Source organism: Balaenoptera borealis (genome assembly GCF_965194805.1).
Source record: "Balaenoptera borealis genome assembly, chromosome: 16".
Lineage (NCBI taxonomy): Eukaryota > Metazoa > Chordata > Mammalia > Artiodactyla > Balaenopteridae > Balaenoptera > Balaenoptera borealis.
The window spans coordinates 17,050,449-17,070,083 of record NC_138872.1 but is presented as its reverse complement, the minus strand read 5'-3'; the positions used below and the strand labels follow the sequence as shown (position 1 = coordinate 17,070,083).

The 19,635-nt window shown below is 46.6% G+C and overlaps 1 long non-coding RNA gene across 1 annotated transcript in view; it reads right to left on the bottom strand.

The window, feature by feature from the left end:
• Nucleotides 1–19,635, bottom strand: part of LOC309614089 — a 164,176-nt gene that overhangs the window by 106,016 nt on the left and 38,525 nt on the right. The window contains exon 2 of the long non-coding RNA XR_014236005.1: nt 15,549–18,707. This is a non-coding gene — a long non-coding RNA (uncharacterized lncRNA). The remainder of the gene's footprint in view (nt 1–15,548; nt 18,708–19,635) is intronic.

Here is a 19,635-nt window from a genome sequence, read left to right as displayed (position 1 = left end):
TAAGATCCCACCTGTCGCGGGGCAACTACACCCGTGGGCCACAACTACAGAGCCCATGCGCTCTGGAGCCCACACGCCACAACTAGAAAGAGAAAAGAACCTGCATGTCACAGCTAGAGAGAAGCCCGTGTGCCGCAACAAAGATCCCACATGCCACAACTGAGACGCGACACAACCAAAAAATAAATAAATAAATAAAAAGAAAGAAAGAAAAAAAACTCAATAGTAAACAAATAATCTAATTTAAATACTAGGTAAAAGCTTTATATAAAATATAATAATATTTAAAAACTGTATAAATGACTTTTTAGAAGAGAATAAAGTTTTTAAAATATGAAAAAATAAAATAAAATAAAAGCTCCCCAGATGATTCTAAGTGTAGCCAAGATTCTGGTCTAGAACTATCTCTGAATGGGACCTGTTACCACCTCTGAGAACGTATTCTCAGCCTGAGGCTGTATTCACAGCCCTGGTTTTATAGTATCATGATTATCACCTAGGAAAGTTTATTTTTTAACTGGTGATGCCCCTTCCTTTCCCCACCCCCTCCCCGCCAGAGGTCCTGATTTAATTCATTTGGGTGGAGGGTCAACTTTGGGATTTTTAAATCCCGAGGAGTTGTAGTGTGCAGCCAGGGTTTAGGGAGAGGAAAGACCCATAATGCATACTTCTTCTATTAGGGAGCTCTGATGAAGAGATGCCAGACATCATACAGAAGCAAAAATTATGTCTAACATTATGTCAGCATCAGAATATGAGGTTGGTGGGAAAAGCCTGACAATTAGACGACTTTAATAGGGGGCCTTTTCGCTATGAGATGGCAGAATGGAGGTAAACTCAGAGGGCCACACACACACACATCCAGTGATTCTGCAGTGGAGAGGACAGAATTAGGAGAAAATTATGCATGTGAGTTGACAAGATAAGTTTCAATTTCCTTTCATATAACTGCACGTTCACTTTGGGGTCACTGTCCTAGGGCAGCTGTTCCTGGGCCAGAAGCATCAGCATCAGCCAGTACCTTATTAGAAATGCAAATTCTTGGGCCCCACCCCAGACCTGCTGACTCAGAAACTCTGGGGGTGGAGCTCAGCTATCTGTTCTAACAAGTCTTCCAGCAGATTCTCATGCACACTCAGATTTGAGATTCACTTCCCAAGGCACTGACATCTGGAAAAGTCACACCGGAAAAAAACAAAACACTAAAAGGCCTGTGTCCACCTCTGTCCCAGGAACCCCTTCAGTGGACAACTGCAGAGAGTAGCCCACCCTCCCTCTGGCAGACCAACTGCATCGCCATAGCAACATGGATGCTCCTGGTGGGTCTCAGACATTCACCCCAAGAACATCTTTTCTTAATAAACTGAAGAATTTGTATGTAAAATTAGACTCCTGTGCCCTTTGTCCCTTCGCCTGCCTGGGACAACTAGTACCATCTCTTTGCTGTTTCTTTCCACATACTGAGATTTTTGTCTAATCCTGCTTTATCCTTTCAAATCAGTGCAAAATCCTTCCAGATTTTGACAAGGGATCATCTGATGGTCCTAGCTTTTGCCTACTGTTGTGATTTTGTCCCTTTAGCAATGCTTTCATTAATGCTTCTGTTGCATTCACTTTTTATAAAGGGCCACATCAAACCGTGACACTAATTGAGCTCAAAACAAACTAAAGCCCCTGATTTATTTTCTGCAAGTGATGCTAAGCCACTCCATCTTGCATCTCGGCTGTTAGTATTTTGGACCCAGGTATACAATCTCATAACAGCTCATGAGGTTTTAGCATGTCATTGTTTCCTGATTCAATTGCACCCAGGTAGCAGACTTTGTTCATGCTGGGGTGACCAACCGTCCTGGTTTGCCTGGGACTGAAGGCTTTCCCAGGAAGCAGAACTTTCAGGACTAAATCCAGGAAAGCCACCAGAAGAAGCTTTTATCAGTAGAAACGGGATCTTGTGGATAAATCAGCAAACTTGCCCTGTGGCAGTGTGATAGGCAGCTTCCAAGATGGCCCTGGAGGATCCTACCTCCTGGTATTCATGCCTTTGTGTGATCCCCTCCCCTTGAGGGTGGGCTGAACCTAGGGACTCAATTAGTAAAGAGTAAAAGTGCTGGGATATCACTTCTAGTAGAAGTGCTGGGATATCACTTCTGAGATTAGGTTACAAAACAACTGAGACTTCCAGCTTGCTGGCTTTCTCTCTCACTTTCTCCCTCGCTGGCTCTGAGAGAGGCCAGTTGCCATGTTGAGAGGTGCCCTACAATCCGGTCCTCATGTCAAGGAACTTATGTCTTTAGACAACTGTTACGGGCTGCCCAGGAATGAGGGGCTTCCAGGGACACGGAACTTTCAGCGTTAAAACCAGGAAAATCCCTAGCAAACTGGGATGGGTTGGTCACCCTAGCTGAGATGTCAATTTTCATACAACAACTGCTTAGAAACCAAGGACAACAGCCAAACTTTTGGCCGAGGAAGACTCTCGTCTGTTCTATTCCTGCAGCTTCCTCTGCACTTTCTACCTCAATCAGCTAGTCACTGAGAGCTACTGTTAATTAACAATATATCGTAGACCAGTACTAATTGCAATAAATATTTTATTAATTTTCAAACAAAAGGTTGCCTTCAATTAACCAAGTGTGAAAAATTTGATTACGGTGGTTTGCACATATGCCCATAGCTACCATCACCAATTAGCAAGCTCGTGCCCCAAAAGCCCTCATTAGTGCATGTATTTATGACATATAAACAAAAATTAAAAGCTATGGTGCTGTGGCATCGTTTTTCTAAATTCCACCAAGGGCAGGTAAGGAAACACAGTACTATTTATGTAGGGTTGTAAAAGCAATGGTTACACGTTACGATATAAAACCCAACCATCTTTTCAAAGTGTTTGCCAAGTGGGCCATCTCCCATAGGAGAGGTGCTTTGCATGGAAAATGCCACCATGTTTTGCACGTAGTTGGTCCATAATAAACATCTGTTGACCAAAGTGGTTGAATGTTAGAGCTACAAAGATTCTTGGAATTAATTCTGCATGACCATGAGGCTCAGAAAAATGAAGTGACTTTGCCAGGGTAGAATGGCTGCAAAGTAAAGCTAGGACCAGAGCCTTATTTTAGAACAGGGTTTCTCAACCTCGGCACTACTGCCATTTGGGGTTGGATAATTCTCTGTTGCGGGGGACTGTTTTGTTCACTGTAGGATGTTTAGCATCCCGGGTTCCCTCCCATCTTCTCCATGGCCTGTGGCTTCTGAAGATGGCTCTGATCTTCCCTGTACCAGACCTCTTGGCCCCAAAAGTGATCCTTGATCTCCCCATCATGCCCAGCACAATACCTCAGACAGAGAGCAAAACTTCACATGGGAAGAGTAAAGAGACAAGATTATGAGTCAAAGAGACTGCAAGTTACTAAAGGGTGGCGAGTGGTTCAATAACTGAGGAAATGCAGGAGTTATGGAGAACTCAGAGGAGAAATAGTTACCGGAACAGCTGTGACTCCAGACCCTCCCTGCTTCAATGGGGAGCCCAGATTCACCCCCGCCCCCAATATTCACCTTTGTATAGCCAACAACAAAACGTGTCTGAGGCAGAGACAGCATCATTGCTTTTTTACTAGATGGATGGATGGATGGATGGATGGATGGATGGATGGATGGATGGACAAATGCTGAAGGAGAGCACAGTTGTTCTCTGGAGGCAGAACTAGGAGCACACAGCTGAGGTGAGTGACACGGCTTCTGGTTGACCCTGGCAATACCTTTTGGCTGGCAGATCTCTTAGGTGAGGGGGACAAGAGGCTGTGAGGGGCATGGAGAGAATAGACCAGGGAGACAAAAGCCTGCCTCTCCACTGACCTGCTGTGAGACTCTGAGCTACTCCCTTCGCCTCTCTGAGCCTCAGTTTCCCCATCTACACAAATTATGGCTGTCCTAGCTCTCCCTCTCTCCGGTCCCTCCCATCTCCCAGATCCAAGGAATCTTCACGGGGTTGGGGTGTCCCCAGGCTGTTAAAGCAGAGGCATGTTCCAGGCCCTCTGCAGACTGGGTCTCCCCGACCATCTGCCGGTCCCATTTGCAGAGCGATACCAGGACGGGTGGGCAGTTGGGAGGTCTCCAACTTCTCCGAGAACATCTCTGCACATGCTTCTGAAAAGGGTGAGACGTGGGCCTTGCAGCGAGTGAGAAGTTTGGAGTGCTGCCACTCGGTCCTGCCTGTCCCCACACTCACCAGACAGACACCATCCCCCAAATGCAAAGTGCTGGTGACTCCCCAGTGCCGGGGCTGGGGGTCGGGTGGGGGGCAGCTGGGTCCTTCAGTGAGATGACAGGGACTCTACCTGATGTCAAAGGATAAATTCCTGGAACCACTGAGGTCATGCTGATGATGGAAATGATGCAACTTTCCCATCTATGGGGGCATAGAGGAACACATTTAGGGGGTGCCCCTTTGTCTCAGTTTAGTCCACTTCCTGTTACTCACTGCCCGGGGCACTGTCAAGTCTCTTTTACAAAGATGTTCCTCAGTCCCAGGTCATCGGTTGACGCAAATGTATACCAGTGAGGGGCTCTCAATTCTTTAGACACAAATTCCTCTTAAACCCAGCCAGGACGTCTTGGTGCAAATCATTAACAAATAATTTCCTTTTGTTAGCACTTGCTAAGTCCTCGGTGCTGTGCTAGGTGTCTCATTTAATCCTCACGCTGACTCTATGCAGGAGGTCTTCTATCCCAATACAAAACTGAGGCTCAGAGAGTCTGTCCACTTGCCCAAGGGCACCGAGTAAGCAAGCGGCAGAGCTGAGATGGGAATGTTGCTCTATCCACAGGCAGAGCTTGTGCCCTAACCGCCGGGCAGTGCTGCTTCCCACCACAGCCCAGATCTTAAAACCAAAGACTCTTCCACCCTCAACAAACTGGCCCCGTACTCTCTCCACTTGGGCTGCAGCCTCACTACACCATTTGCAGTTCCCAGTCTGGCCAGTGCTGCCACTGCTCTGCACCCTTTGCTCTCCCCAAAATGCTCCAGGCTCTGCTCATGGGTCTCCTCCTCCAGGAAGACTTCCTGACCATTCCCAGGCCCCAAGGTAGAATGAACACCTCTCTCCTTCATGCCCCCATTGACTCTGTAGGTACATCTATCAGAGAAACATGCCCACCATGGTTTTATATCCATCTCAGCCTCTGGCTTCCAGGATTCCAGGAAATACCGTCCCTGCCTTATCCATTTCTGTTTGCCCAGGACCTAGTACAGTGTTAGGCACAGGGAAGTGCTCAGTAAATATTGCAGGAAGAGGGGGCTTCCCTGGTGGCGCAGTGGTTGAGAATCTGCCTGCCAATGCAGGGGACACGGGTTCGAGCCCTGGTCTGGGAAGATCCCACATGCCGCGGAGCAACTAGGCCCGTGAGCCACAATTACTGAGCCTGCGCGTCTGGAGCCTGTGCTCCGCAACAAGAGAGGCCACGGTAGTGAGAGGCCCGCGCACCGCGATGAAGAGTGGCCCCTGCTTGCCACAACTAGAGAAAGCCCTCGCACAGAAACAAAGACCCAACACAGCCATAAATAAATAAAATTCTTTAAAAAAAAAAAAAAATATTGCATGAAGAGTCAGGTGAACTGAAACCCCATGAGAAATCCAATTTCAGGGGTGGGGAGGAGCCAGCAGGAAATTTTTTTAAAAAAAGAATGCAATCCAATTTCAAGCTACCCAGAACAGCAAGTTCATGGGGCAGGGATGCCTGGCACATGACACGTGCTTGCTCAACAAAAACTTACTTCATAGATGAAAGAACGAGTGACTGATGAAAACAGCCGAATATTTGTACACTTATCCCTATCGAACCTCTTCCCAGGTGACCTCGAGGGTTGCTTCCAGATGTAATCTGGGGATTGGAAACGGAAACATCAGGTATTTTCTAGTAAACTGATCGTTAACTCTAAGGTTGCTGTTATGGACTGAATGTTTGTGTCCCTGCTCCCAAATTCATATGTTGAAACCCTAATCCCAATGTGATGGTATTAGGGGAGGGCCTTTGTGAGGTGAGGAGGTCAGAAGGGTGGAGATCTCATGAGTAGGATTAGTGCCCTTGTAAGAAGAGGCCAGATTGCTAGCTAGCTCTTTCTCTACTAGGTGAGGATACAACAAGAAGATGGCACTTTGCCACCTGGAAGAGGGTCCTCACCAGAACCCGATGAGCTGGCACCCTAATCTCAGAATTCCAGCCTCCTGGAAACATGAGAAATAAATTTTTGTTGTTTACAAGCCACTCAGTCTATGGTACTTTGTTATAGCAGCCCAAATTGACTAAACAGTCTCAGAGTAACTTTTTACACTGTCCATGGGGACTTCCCTGGCAGGGCAGTGGTTAAGACTCTGCACTTCCAATGCAAGGGGCACGGGTTCGATCCCTGGTTGGGGAACTAACATTCCCATGTGCCGCACAGCATGGCCAAAAAATAAAAAATAAAATAAAATAAACTGTCCTTCTGCAACAAAAGACCTTCAAAATGCAATAAGAAGGACTTCCCTGGTGGTGCAGTGGTTAAGACTGCGCTTCCAATGCAGGGGGCCTGGGTTCAATCCGTGGTCAGGGAACCAGATCCCACATGCATGCCACAACCAAGAGTTCCCATGCCACAACCAAAGAGCCCATGTGCCGCAACTAAGGAGCCCTCGAGCCGCAACTAAGACATGGTACAACCAAATAAATAAATAAATATTTTTTAAAAATGCAATAAGAAAATAAGCCCTCAATTCAAAACCTTGACAATAAAAGGATATTAGTCACTCCACATCTCAGACAGGCTTGGCCTAATTCTGGAGGGATAATGAGATCCTTAAAATCAATGTTTACTATATAAAGCCTTTTTAGAGTCGGGTTCCCCCAGAAGCAAATCTTGAGACAAGGGTTCGAGTACACGTAATTTATTTGGGAGGCGACCTCAGGAAGCACCAGCAGGGGAGGGGGTAGGAAAGACAGAGAAGAGATGGAAGCCAATTAACAGCATGTTATTGGTCCAATCAGCACTGTGGGCGACTAGAGCTCGGTCCTGCTGGAGACTCTGGGAGATGGTGTAGACTCACTTCTGAACTGACCCACCCATGGGGAAAGGGAGCTGGGCAGTCATTCTCCAACTCCCATCTGCCAAGCCTGCTCGCAGGGGCATTAACTCACCAGTATTTCCAGCCTGCCCACACACCCAGGGATGAGAGATAGCCCTCGAGTGGAGACTGGCGGTGTCTGCAGCAGGAGACCCTCAACAGAGTCAGGGGTGGTGACTGCCAATGGGTGTGAGCAAATCATCAGTGAGCCTGCTACAAAGCCCAAGGGAAGACGGAGTTGACAAAGGCGTTTTCTCTAGATTCCATATATATGTGTTAGCATACGGTATCTGTTTTTCTCTTTCTGACTTACTTCACTCTGTATGACAGGCTCTAGGTCCATCCACCTCACTACAAATAACTCAATTTCGTTTCTTTTTACCAAATGTAAAATACATAGCTAGTGGGAAGCAGCTGCATCGCACAGGGAGATCAGCTCTGTGCTTTGTGACCATCTAGAGGGGTGGGATAGGGAGGATGGAAGGGAGATGTAAGAGGGAGGGGATATGGGGATATATGTATACATGTATCTGATTCACTTTGTTGTACAGCAGAAACTAACACAACATTGTAAAGCAATTATACTCCAATAAAGATGTTAAAAAAAAAAAGCGTTTTTCTCTAACTAACAGGTATGAGAACATAATATAAAGTAAGCAAGAAACCAAGCTCTAGGCAGAGAAGCTAGAACCTTCCATCTGCCTCTCCTCCTCTCTTTCTTTTGAAGTGTATATGTCTGCCTTTCTGCCTTCTCTCCCTCCCTGACCTGGAATCTATTTTCTTCTCAGTCGGAGTCTTTCTTCCTCTTCCCCCTCAATATCTTCCACCCACCTCTCCTGTCCCAATTTTTCCCATCTCTTAAGAGCCCATAATACAAAAGCGAAGCATCTTGCTTAATATTTGTTTACTTAGGAACAGTGAGTTTTATGCACACTGTTCTTAATTAAAATCTCAGCAAGCTTCCATTTGTGGATGGAGAGGCATTCTGTCTAAGAAGGGGGGGCTTTAAAATCTTGGCACCTTCTTGCCAATGCACCCCCAGCACTTGGAAGGAACACTCAGGATTCAGTCTTGCATCAGGGGCCCGTGAAGCTATTCATGCTCTCAGCAACACTGATTATTGGCAATTTCACTCTGTGAGGGAAGTGGATTTCCTTCCAGACATGCTGTAGTGGCACTTAAGGAGTGGTGACTCGCTGCTTCATCTGTGTGGGTGGTCTGATGGATAAATGCTCATCCAAAGCATCAAGCGGGTTATCTACAGTCTCCACCCAAACCACAGTCTGCAGTAATCGCTCTCCCCTGTCGTTTTTGGGGCTCCCCTCTAGATGACTGCATCAATAAAGAAAGTGTCTCACTGTCTTCCAGACTCTCCTCCTCCCTTCCAACTCATTCCCTACATGGCTTTCCTCAAGATCACCCAAATGTCACCTCCTCCAAGAAGCCTGCCCTGGCTCCCTCAACTGGCAGTCACCCTCTCCTCTGTGTGCCTGAACTTGGGACCACCTGCTTGTAGGGCATTCCTCAGATTGTGTGGTCTGCTCACCAGGCTGTGGGTCCATAAAGACAGAGTCCTCTGGGCTTCCCTGGTGGCACAGTGGTTGAGAATCTGCCTGCCAATGCAGGGGACATGGGTTCGTGCCCTGGTCTGGGAAGATCCCACATGCCACGGAGCAACTGGGCCCGTGAGCCACAATTACTGAGCCTGCGCGTCTGGAGCCTGTGCTCCGCAACAAGAGAGGCCGCGATAGTGAGAGGCCCGCGCACCGCGATGAAGAGTGGCCACCGCTCGCCGCAACTAGAGAAAGCCCTCGCACAGAAACGAAGACCCAACACAGCAATCAATCAATCAATCAATCAATCAATAAAGACAGAGTCCTCATCCTGGTCAACTTTCCTCACTGGGGGTTCCGCCTAGAGTTCAAGCTTGGTAAATGTTGGATGGATGGATGAATGAATGGAATGCTGGGACTTCAGAGTCTCAGACCAACTTGTAGGCACCCTTGGGCTGATAGCCAGTGAGAAAGGTAAGGAATCCAAGGTGAGGACACCCAGTGACTTTCACCCTGGGGTGGGTGCGGGGGCCAGAGGACTAAACCTACCCCATAGGGAGCCAGGATGCTCCACTCCTGCTGATTTTACGTACTGGGATTCTGGAAATCAAGTTCCACCCCTAAAAAGTTAGAAAACCACTGTTCTACAGTCTCAGCCACAGCATTTTGTTAGAGGGGGCATGACCTACTCAAGGGAAGCTCTGCTAGGACCGAAGTTTACTGACTCCTGATCCATTGCTCGTCCATGGCTAAATACCACAGCCAAGCCTACAGATGTGGTTCTGCCTCCAAATGGACGCCTTGCACCTGGAAGTCCAGAAATGGGACATCTGGCCAGCCCTGAAAGGGAAGTCTGGGATGAGGAGCTGGGGGATGGGCAGCAGCAGGAGTGTGGGGCAGCGGGTGGTACCCCTGACCAGAGTGGAAGCAGGAGTGCAGCCTCCAGGTGTTGGGGGGAGGCCAGAGGAGAAGGGATAGGGACCCCAAGGTCAAGGTGGAGCTCAGGAGCCTAGACTGGGTTCAATGAGTCAGGGCGGAAGGACAGGACAAGGTCTCTCCCCCAGCCTATGCCAGTGGATCAGGAGTGACCACAGCCCTGAAGGATGGAGGTCAGAAGCATCCTGCAACACGCACTGGAAAGGGCAAATCCCCGCTGGACCCATGTCCCCTGTCCCCGCATCCCGCCTTGTATGGAAGAGTAGTAGCCCGGCTGCCTCCGGATGGAGGAGGCTGGAGGCTTCCCTGTGCCTCTAGGCCCTCTGAGCAGCAGCCAGCAGAGCAGCGGCGGCGCCACCTACTGATGGCTCCAGGGAGTACAGCTCAAGTACAGCCAGTCTCAGCCTTAGGTGGTGGCGAGGTCAGGAAGCGCGTGGGAGAAGAGCAGATCAGCTGTTCACTTTCACTTTTTCTACATGTTATCATAGAAAACTTCATACATAAACAAAAGTAGCAAGAACTGTAGTCATGAACTCCCAGATACCCATCACTCCACTTCTCCAGTTAGTAGTTCATGGCTGATCTTGCTTCTTCTTTACCCACCCGCACCTACCCCTTGCAAATTATTTCCAAGCAAATCCCAGGCATCTTATCATTTCAACCTAAATGTTTCTGTATGTATCTCTAAGTATTTTTACAAGGTAACAATACCATTATCTCTGCAAATAAGAATAGAATTCCTTAATGGCATCAAATATTTGTCAAATCATCAATTGTTTCATGAATTCATAAATATTTTTCTATAATTTATTTATCAGGATCCTGATAAAGTCCACATGTTACAACTGGTTCAATGTCTTTTTTTTTTTTTTTTTTTTTTTTTGGCTGCGTTTGGTCTTCACTGCTTTGCGGGCTTTCTCTAGCTGTGGCGAGCTGGGGCTACTCTTCCTTGCGGTGCGTGGGCTGCTTATTGCGCTGGCTTCTCTTGTTGATGAGCGCGGGCTTTAGTAGTTGTGGCACACGGGGTCAGTAGTTGTGGCTCGCGGGCTCTAGAGCGCAGGCTCAGTAGTTGTGGCACATGGGCTTAGTTGCTCCGCGGCATGTGGGATCTTCCCAGACCAGGGATGGAACCCATGTCCTCTGCATTGACAGGTGGATTCTTAACCACTGCGCCACCAGGGAAACCCCCGGTTCAATGTCTTTTGAGCCTTTTTAAATCTATAGGTTTCCCCTTCATTTATTGTTGTGTTTTGGGTTTTTGTCTGGGTTTTGTTTTTGTTTGTTTGTTTATTTATTTATTTATTTATTTATTTATTTATTATTTTCGGCTGTGTCGGGTCTTCGTTTCTGTGCGAGGGCTTTCTCTAGTTGCGGCAAGCGGGGGCCACTCTTCATCGCGGTGCGCGGGCCTCTCACTATCGCGGCCTCTCTTGTTGCAGAGCACAGGCTCCAGACGCGCAGGCTCAGTAGTTGTGGCTCACGGGCCTAGTTGCTCCACGGCATGTGGGATCTTCCCAGACCAGGGCTCGAACCCGTGTCCCCTGCATTAGCAGGCGGATTCTCAACCACTGCGCCACCAGGGAAGCCCTTGTTTTTGTTTTTTTAATTTGCAATTCATTTGTTGAAAAAAATTGGTCATTTGTCCTGACATTTCCCACAGTCTGTATTTTGTTTGTTTCATCCCTGTGGTATCATTTAACATGTTCCTCAGACTTTCTGAGTTGTAAATTCTGTCAGTTGGGGCTGAATCTAGAGGTTTGTTCAAATTCCATTTTGATCTGTTGTCAGGTCTACTTTGGAGGGGCCGTTGTATTCTGTCAGGAGGCTGGAGATGCCAACTGGCCTCCCTTCTTGTGATGTCAGCAACCATTGACCATCATGACCTAGATCCAGTATTTCACTGGGGATCACAAAACGCTGATATTCTAACACCATCACAGCTGTTTAGTTTTAAATCTGAGATTCATTATTGATTCAGAATTCCTTCCCGCAACAAAAATGGCCCATTGGAGAAAAGCCTCTTCTGGACCCTGGAACAAGTCTTCCTTTTCCAGAACTGTGTCGTCTAATAATAATACCCAGATGTAGCTATTAACACCTGAAAATTGGCCAATTGGAATTTAAAATGTGCTATAAACATAGAATACACTTCCATTTTCAAAGACTTTGCATGAAAAAGGAATGTGAAATATCTCAATAATAATTTTATATCATTTGCATGGTGAAATAATATTTTAATACAGTGAGTTAAATAAAATGTATTATTAAAATTAATTATGCTTATTCCTTTTTACTTTTGGAATGTGGCTACTTGAAATTTTAAAATTATATATGCAGCTCACACTTGCAGCTGATATTCTATTTCTGTTGGACAGCACTGGTCTATCATTTAGTTCTCTCAGTGAATTCATGAACTCTCCCATTATTGAGCTCTACCCATGTGTCAAGCACTGTTGAGAGAATATAGTAGTGAACAAAATAGGCAATGCCCCTGCCCTCATGGAGTGTGCATTCTAGAAGGAAGAGATGAACAGGAAAACTAAATATATACTTCTAAGTAATCTATGGAATAATAAAATAATTATAATAACTAAGCAACTAAGTACTACCGTCAAAATTTGGGACAATAGGCTAAGGCAATATGTGGAGGAAAATGTATAGTTTCAAAAGTATTTACCATAAAACCAGAGAGAGTTAAAGCAAACAAGCTAAATGTTCAATAAAGAAGTTGGAAGAGAGCAAGAGAGATGATGACAGCTTGAACTATAGTAGGGGAGATGGAGAAAAATTGGGAATTTTTTTTGAAGATTGAGTCAATAGGATGGATGGATGCTTCTGGAACTCAGTGGAAAGGGTATAACCTAGAGATATAAACCTGGGAGTCATCAGCATACAGGTGGTATTTAAAGCAATAGTCAAGAGAGCAAGTGCAGATAGAGTACAGGACCTAGGTGAACTCATCAGAGCCCTCGTTCTGAACCTAAACTGGTTAAATCTTTTTGGGGGTCCCAGCATATGTTAGGTACAGAGATGCTGCCTCTAACCAAAAAAGCCCACCTGGTGTGTAAACCAGAACACCGAACAAGGCATGTAATTTTCAGGTAGACCAGATGCCACCATCATCATCATTATCATCATCCATTCATTCATTTATTCAATATCTCACACAGATGGTATTATTACCCCTGTTATAGGAAAGGAGAAAGTGAGCTTTAGTAACTTTGTCCACAACAGTGGTGGGATTCTATTCCATACATCTAGTGCTGCATTGACAGTACAAGGATGCCCACTGCCACGTTGTTCATAACAGCAAAAAACTGGACACAGCATCAACTGCCATCACTAAGGGAGTGTTCATACAATTATAGGTATGAGTGATATAGACTGAGACATTTAAGGTCTATTCCAAAACTCAATGATAGATGCGGTAGCGGGAACACTGCACATGGAGTCCACCACTGGGACTCAAGCCCAGCTCCACAACTGATAGGTGTGTGACCTGTAGCAAACCACATCACCTCCCTGAGCCTCAGCTTCCTCATCTGTTCAGTGGGGGACAAGACTCCCTTTCCTAGTAACCCCACAGGTTGGCAGTGACAGCCACATAGAAACAGATGTGAAAGCTTTTCATTTCAATAGAGGGCTATGCAAACAGGAGTGATGGCTGCTGCTTCCAGAACTCCAAACAGGCCTGGCTCCACTCAGGTGATTCCTAGAACTCTGGGAGGCCCAGTCCTGCTAGCAGTGGGACAGGGTCAGATTTCGAGATCCCCATGCCTCTCTAGCTTTGCACACACACAGGGTATCACCCTTTGACTCCAGCTACCAGGGCCTCCCTGCCTTGAGTCTCTACTTTGAAGGGTCTTTCTCTGGCCTTCCAATGGTCAATGCTACTGCCCACAGGGCAAGGAATCTGGAGGTCCAAGAGGATGTGCCCACCTGTAGCCCCTCCCCATTCCTAGACCACGCTGCAGTTCCCCAAGTCCCCAGAATTCCCTGCCTACATGTCCTGAGCCGGCTTCCAGGACCTGCATAAATTCTTCTTTGGGTCTTTCCTCCCAAGAGTGGACTGTCCCCACTGTGTGCATCCCGCCTCAAAGGGCCGAAAGGAGGTTATCTGCATGGGGATAAGGGAGGTGGAAAGGAATGGGAGATGCAGAGTACAGTGACCATATGCATGTAGGGAGACCCCTCACGGTGCAGGACAAAGCTGGGGATGGAAGAGAAGAGGATGGGCTCCAGACCAGAGCTTCCATTTGTACGCTTGCCCCAGACCTCTCAAACACTGGGGTTGCACATAAACATCATAACACTGATCACATCCCTCCCCTTCCCTGGGAAGGCTGGTGATAAAACACAGGGAGCAAAAACAATCATTGCTGGGGCCTAATTATGGCGAGCAGCCTGTTAGTGCTGTATATAGACTCTGCTTTGGGGGAAATGTGCTGATTTATGCAGTTCCCAACATTTAAAGGTGGAGACCAGACTGTGGCTGAATCAGATGAGATTGTTCTTTGGGACAAATTACAACCCTGAGCTGAGCAAAAATGTGTAAAAGATTGCCTGTCCTTCCTTCCCCTGACATGCAACTAGCTTCACCTTGGGTTCTCTGGCCATTCCTTTGAACCAAAGGCTCAAGTTGGCCACGTGGGTATTGAAGCAGAAGTCAGTAATTACAAAGCACCTGCCCTGTGCAAAGCTCTGGGGAAACTGAGGCATCTCAAACCAAGGCCTCCAGGAGCTCACAGCTCAGTGAGCTCAAACAGATCCTCTTGGCATGAAGGCTGTCTCACTGTGGAAGATTACAAAAACGCGATCCCCTCCACACCCCATATGTGCACCTTCTTGCTGTTACTTTGAGTCCCCTTCCACTCTGACTCGGCTCAGTCAGGTGACTTGTTTTGGCCAACAGGACGTTAGCAAACAGGATGCAAGCAAAGATTTGCAAAGCTCTTGAGAAGTGGGGCTTGTCCCCTTTGTCGGCTCTTGGAATCCACCATGGAAGAAATCTGGGCCACCCTCCTGGAGGATGAGGACCACACAGAGCTATGCAGAGAGAGACCGCCTGTCCATCATCTCAGACATCCCAGTGAGGCCATCATAAGCCAGCCAGCCCCAGTCAACCCACTGGCACACTGCAGATTCATGAGTGAGCCCAGGCTGGTCCAGAAGAACCACCCAACTGAGCCCAGCCCAAACTGCCAAACTACAGAATTGCGAACTAAATAAATGGCTATGATTTTAAGCCCTCCACAGCAAAGGAGAGGACTCAGCCAGACCTACAAAGATGAGTAGGATTTACCAAGTAGACAAACCAGGAAGGGTAAACCAGGCAGAGGGAACAGCATAAGCAAAGGCATAGAGGACTCTTCAGAGAATTATGAGTCACCCAATACGACTAGATCACAGGACCTCTGGGAAAGACGAGGCTGGTGAGTTAGGCAGAGGCCTTGCCACGGGGGATCTCTGTGCTGAATATGGAAGTTTGGACTTTATCCAGAAAGCAGTGGGAAGCCACTGGAGGAATCTGAGCAGGAGGGGGCCAAGGTGAGCTGTGTAATTTCAAGGTCACTTCGGCAGCAGTGAGGGGAATCAGGTGCCCACCGTCCACCTCCAGCAAGGGGCCAGCCCCACCAGCCTCTAAGGGATGTCAGGCAGCAGCCCTTCCTCCCTCCTCCCCTCACCTCGACCTCAGACAGGAGGTGCTGCCGGGATCCCCAGACAAATGCACTTCAAATGAACCAAGAGAAGTCAATTTCCAACCCCAGTTTCCACGTCTAAGACAACAGCAGTGTTATCTCAAGGGCAGTGACAGGCACGTTGGATTCTCAGAGTCAGTGACAAGGGAGACAAGTGTGGACAGTGAGAAGACAGCTTTGGAAAATCAGCCTTTTTCAGAGTTGGAGAGGACCTCAAGGGCCAGCTGCCCCAGCCCCCTCTGAAGTAGGTCTCCACCACATACCCTTTCTTACATAGCTCCAGTGACGGGGTGCTCAGCACTTTCTCTGCCCAAAGTTCTTCATCACAGACTTATGATTGATCCATGCCTCCTGCTTCTGTCCACAGCAGCCTTCAGAGGTGACAAGATGCACTGAAACCCCTGATTTGTCTCTTCTCCAGACTGAACGTAATTCTGGAGTGATCTGCACAGAATGAAAAGGGCAGCACTTACTTCATTCCGAAAACCAAATGTCTATCGGTGTAGCCTAAATAAGCTTTCATGGCAGTTACATCAGTACCGCCCCAGGTCACCTTCAGGCTCCCTCTCTCGATAAGGTGGTATTTTGTACGTCCTTCTATTATAGCTGAACTGCAATTCTTTTCCTACGTGACAAAATGATTGAAAAACGAGCCCTAGAGCAAATGAATCTTTGTCCCTTCACCACCCCAACCCAAGGTCTGGGATAGAGTAGCAGCTCATAAAACATCTACTGAATGAATAAGCCTGTTTCCTAAAGAGTAAGGGCTATGGGATGGGACGTACTAAGCAAAACAGCCTAGTACCAAACATATGGGCTCAGGAAGAAGACTGCTTGGGTTCAAGGCCTTGTTTTCACTAGCCCCGCCCCTGTAGGCCCACAGTTCCCAAACTATGTGCCAAGACACCCCTGGGCACTGCGGCAAACACAGAGGGGTACCACTGGTTATCTTAAATGTTCAAGGGGAACACAGTGATATCTGTCATACATCCACAAACTACAGCTCACGGTAGTCACAGTTTCAACATTAATTTGTGCTACATTCCTTCCGATGACACCAGATCCTTGCAAAGCTGGGTTTTCAGTGGTTACAGTAATAAAAAACAAATACCAAGTGAAAACCAAAGTGGAACAAGAAATGAAGATGGCAATGTCGCACCTGAGTCTAAGTTTTGAGAAGATGTGCAGAGCCCAACAGGCACACACAACCCATTACTATGTAATTCTGCTTCTTTGAGATGGAATAAAATTTTTTTCAATTTGTGTGAATTATTTTTTCCAATAATTACTAAGCTGTTAGGACATAAATATTTATAAGTAGTTGTTTGGACCTAACTACTTAATAAACAGAACTACTAGGTATTTCTTTTGGCCTTTGGATACCATGAAAAAAATACTGAGATATTAAGGATTGTGGGAAACTATGGGAATCTGTTTTAGGCATTTTACATCACTTCTCTGGATCTTAGTTTCCCTAAATATAAACTGGGGGATGACAATAATAGAACATAAGGCTGTTGATAGGATTGATTAAGTGAGGATATATGCAATATTCAGGATGATACCTGGTACATAATAACTGCTGTATACATGTTACTATGACATAGAGAAGCCGAATCAGTAACTGACAAGATTATAGGGGAAATGTCTAAAACACAGCAGAGAACCATTTTCTAACATTCTCTTCTTGTATTAATAATGTGACTGCCATATACCAAGTGCTCTGACATTCATTACAAAGAGCACTGCCTGGGAGTCTTAAGAAGATGTGTTCCAGCTGCAGTTCAGCTCTGAAACCTTAAGCAAGGCACCCCCTTCTCTCTAAACCTCAGTCTCCATATCTGTACGTTATACGTGCAGTGGTGACCCTGGAGTTGGGGGGAAGGGAGTTAAGACTCTCTTCAGGTGTGCAAACACCAACAGGGACCAGACCCCAGATGGGAGACTGACTCCTGTACAATAAACAGTACAAACCTATTTGTACCTTCCTACTACCTTCCTACTACTAGGAAGTAGGTGATTAATATTGCACAATTGATATGCTAATTAAAACCATCTTTATCAGCTTGTTGCTGCAAATTCCCCCAGGCTCTGGAGGCCGCAATCTGAAAGAATGAGTTTCTCGACTCAATCTGAGTCTACGAAACCACATGCTTCAAACTGATTCAGACCTTTCACTAAATTAGACCATCTCAGAATGTGTTGGAATAGTGAGGTTTTGCCAGCTGTATAATCAGTTCCTTATTCAATTCCTTAAATAGAGATTTGTTGATAAACCAACCTACTGTTTTTAAAATGAAGTTTTTGGAGAAAAAATAATAAAGCTTTCCTTTAAAAAAGATTTCAGTCTTCATTAGATCAAATTTCCTTTGCCTTTTTGCCTCTAGGTTTCCTAGGCACTCTGAGTTTTTTTTTTTTAATGCTGAGTTATTCCTTTATTAGATAATCATTGAAATCGACCTCATTCTCACAGAGGGGTGATTATGGGCACAGAAAATGCATTCACTCCTTTTACAAGGCTGGTGGCTGACAGAAATGATTCTGCTGGTAGCTTCAGTGGAAATGTTGCGTTTTATAAAACGAGTACTGAGATTATTATAAAGCTGGTTTTGGCATGTTCTCCTAAATTAAAAAATAATGAAAATGGAAAAATGGTTTCTCTCAGATGAAGGGCTCTACAAGTAGAAATAAGACTCCAGGGTCTAAACTCCTCTAGCCTCTTCCCTCCCCAACTAACGAAAGAAGAGTGTCACTCCCTGACCTCACCCTCCAGTCTCCGGGGCCACCCAAGTCTGTCTCTGAGCCTGAAGCACAAAGCAGACCTACCCATGGTTCCCAGATCCTCCCTGTGGGCACATGGCATTTAAACATTGTGACATCAGAATGTTTAGACTTGACTCAACAAAACAAACAATTATCTTTTGGCTTTTGAAAAATCACCTTACCCCATCCTTGAGACTGACCCCATGACCTCATAGAAACCTCTGGTAAAAGGGAAGTCCTCTCACAGTTTCCTACAAAGCTGCTAGAGCCAGATGGCCAAGGTTCAAATCTTGGCTCTGCCACTTAACTAGCTGTGTAACCTTGAGCAAATGATTTAATCTTTCTGTGCTTTGCTTTTCTCATCTGCCCAGTGGAAGTAACAACAACTGAGACATAATATTTGTAAAGTTCTTGGAAGAGGCGCTGGCATACATTATTTGACGAAAGCAAGCTGCTGGGGTTTTGTCTTGTGTCTGGCCAACAGCCGATCCTTCTTCCCTCCTGCCCATCCTGCACATCTGCACCTTAGGATGGTCTATTTACCTGGTGAACTCGCTGCTCACTTTCTAACCGTTGTCACTCCTGCCTTCTGCTGCAGACAAACATCTGTTAGGCCTTTACATTGCTCCACAACCTTCTGATTTGTCCCAGTCTGTCTGCTGCAGGAAAGAGAGTGGGGCGTGAGAGGGTGGTCACATTCCACATCGCAGGCGAGTCCCTGGGATGGCCACCAAGTGTGGGTTCTTAGCTTCACGCAGGGAAGAATTCAAGAGCAAGCCATAGTAAAGTGAAAGAAGGTTTATTCAGGGAGATACACACTCCATAGACAGAATGCGGGCCACCTCAGAAGGTGAGAGGCCCTGAAATATGGAGTGGTTAGTTTTTATAGGCTGGGTAATTTCATAGGCTAATGAGTGGGAGGATTATTCCAAGTATTTTGGGGAAGGGGTGGAGATTTCTAGGAATTGGGTCACTGCCCACTTTTTGGCCTTTTATGGTCGGCCTCAGAACCATTATGGCACCTGTGGGTGTGTCATTTAGCATATGCCAGAGTATTACAATGAGCATATAAATGAGGCTCAAGGTCCGCTGGAAGTTGAATCTTCTGCCATCTTGGACCTAGTTGGTTCTAACCAGTTTATGTTGTGTCCTCAATGGCTATGTCATTCTTTTAAAGGTTGTGCCCTTCCTGTCTCATGTCCTCTTGTCTTCTCCATGGAGACTGTTTTAGACCTGCCTCTCCCACCAAACCTCTGACACTCACTCTCAGCCCATCTCTCCTTCACAGTGAAAATAATGCCATAAAACAGAACCCCTCAACTTCCTTCCATACCCCTCACTCTGTCCTGCTTCCAGGCACATCCCCTCACTCCCTCACTTTGCTTTCCTGCCAGAGTGGAGAAGGTCCCATCACCCTGCCGTCTGAGGCTGGTTCTCATTCTTGGTGGGGTCTGCCAGTGTGGTTGTGCAGGGCGGGCACTGCACAAGGGTGCTTAGCCAAGGTGCCAGCAGGAACTGAAATCCAACCCATCTTTGCTTTCCAAGTCCTACCCCCTGGCAAGAGATGCCCAGACATGCGTGCCCTTT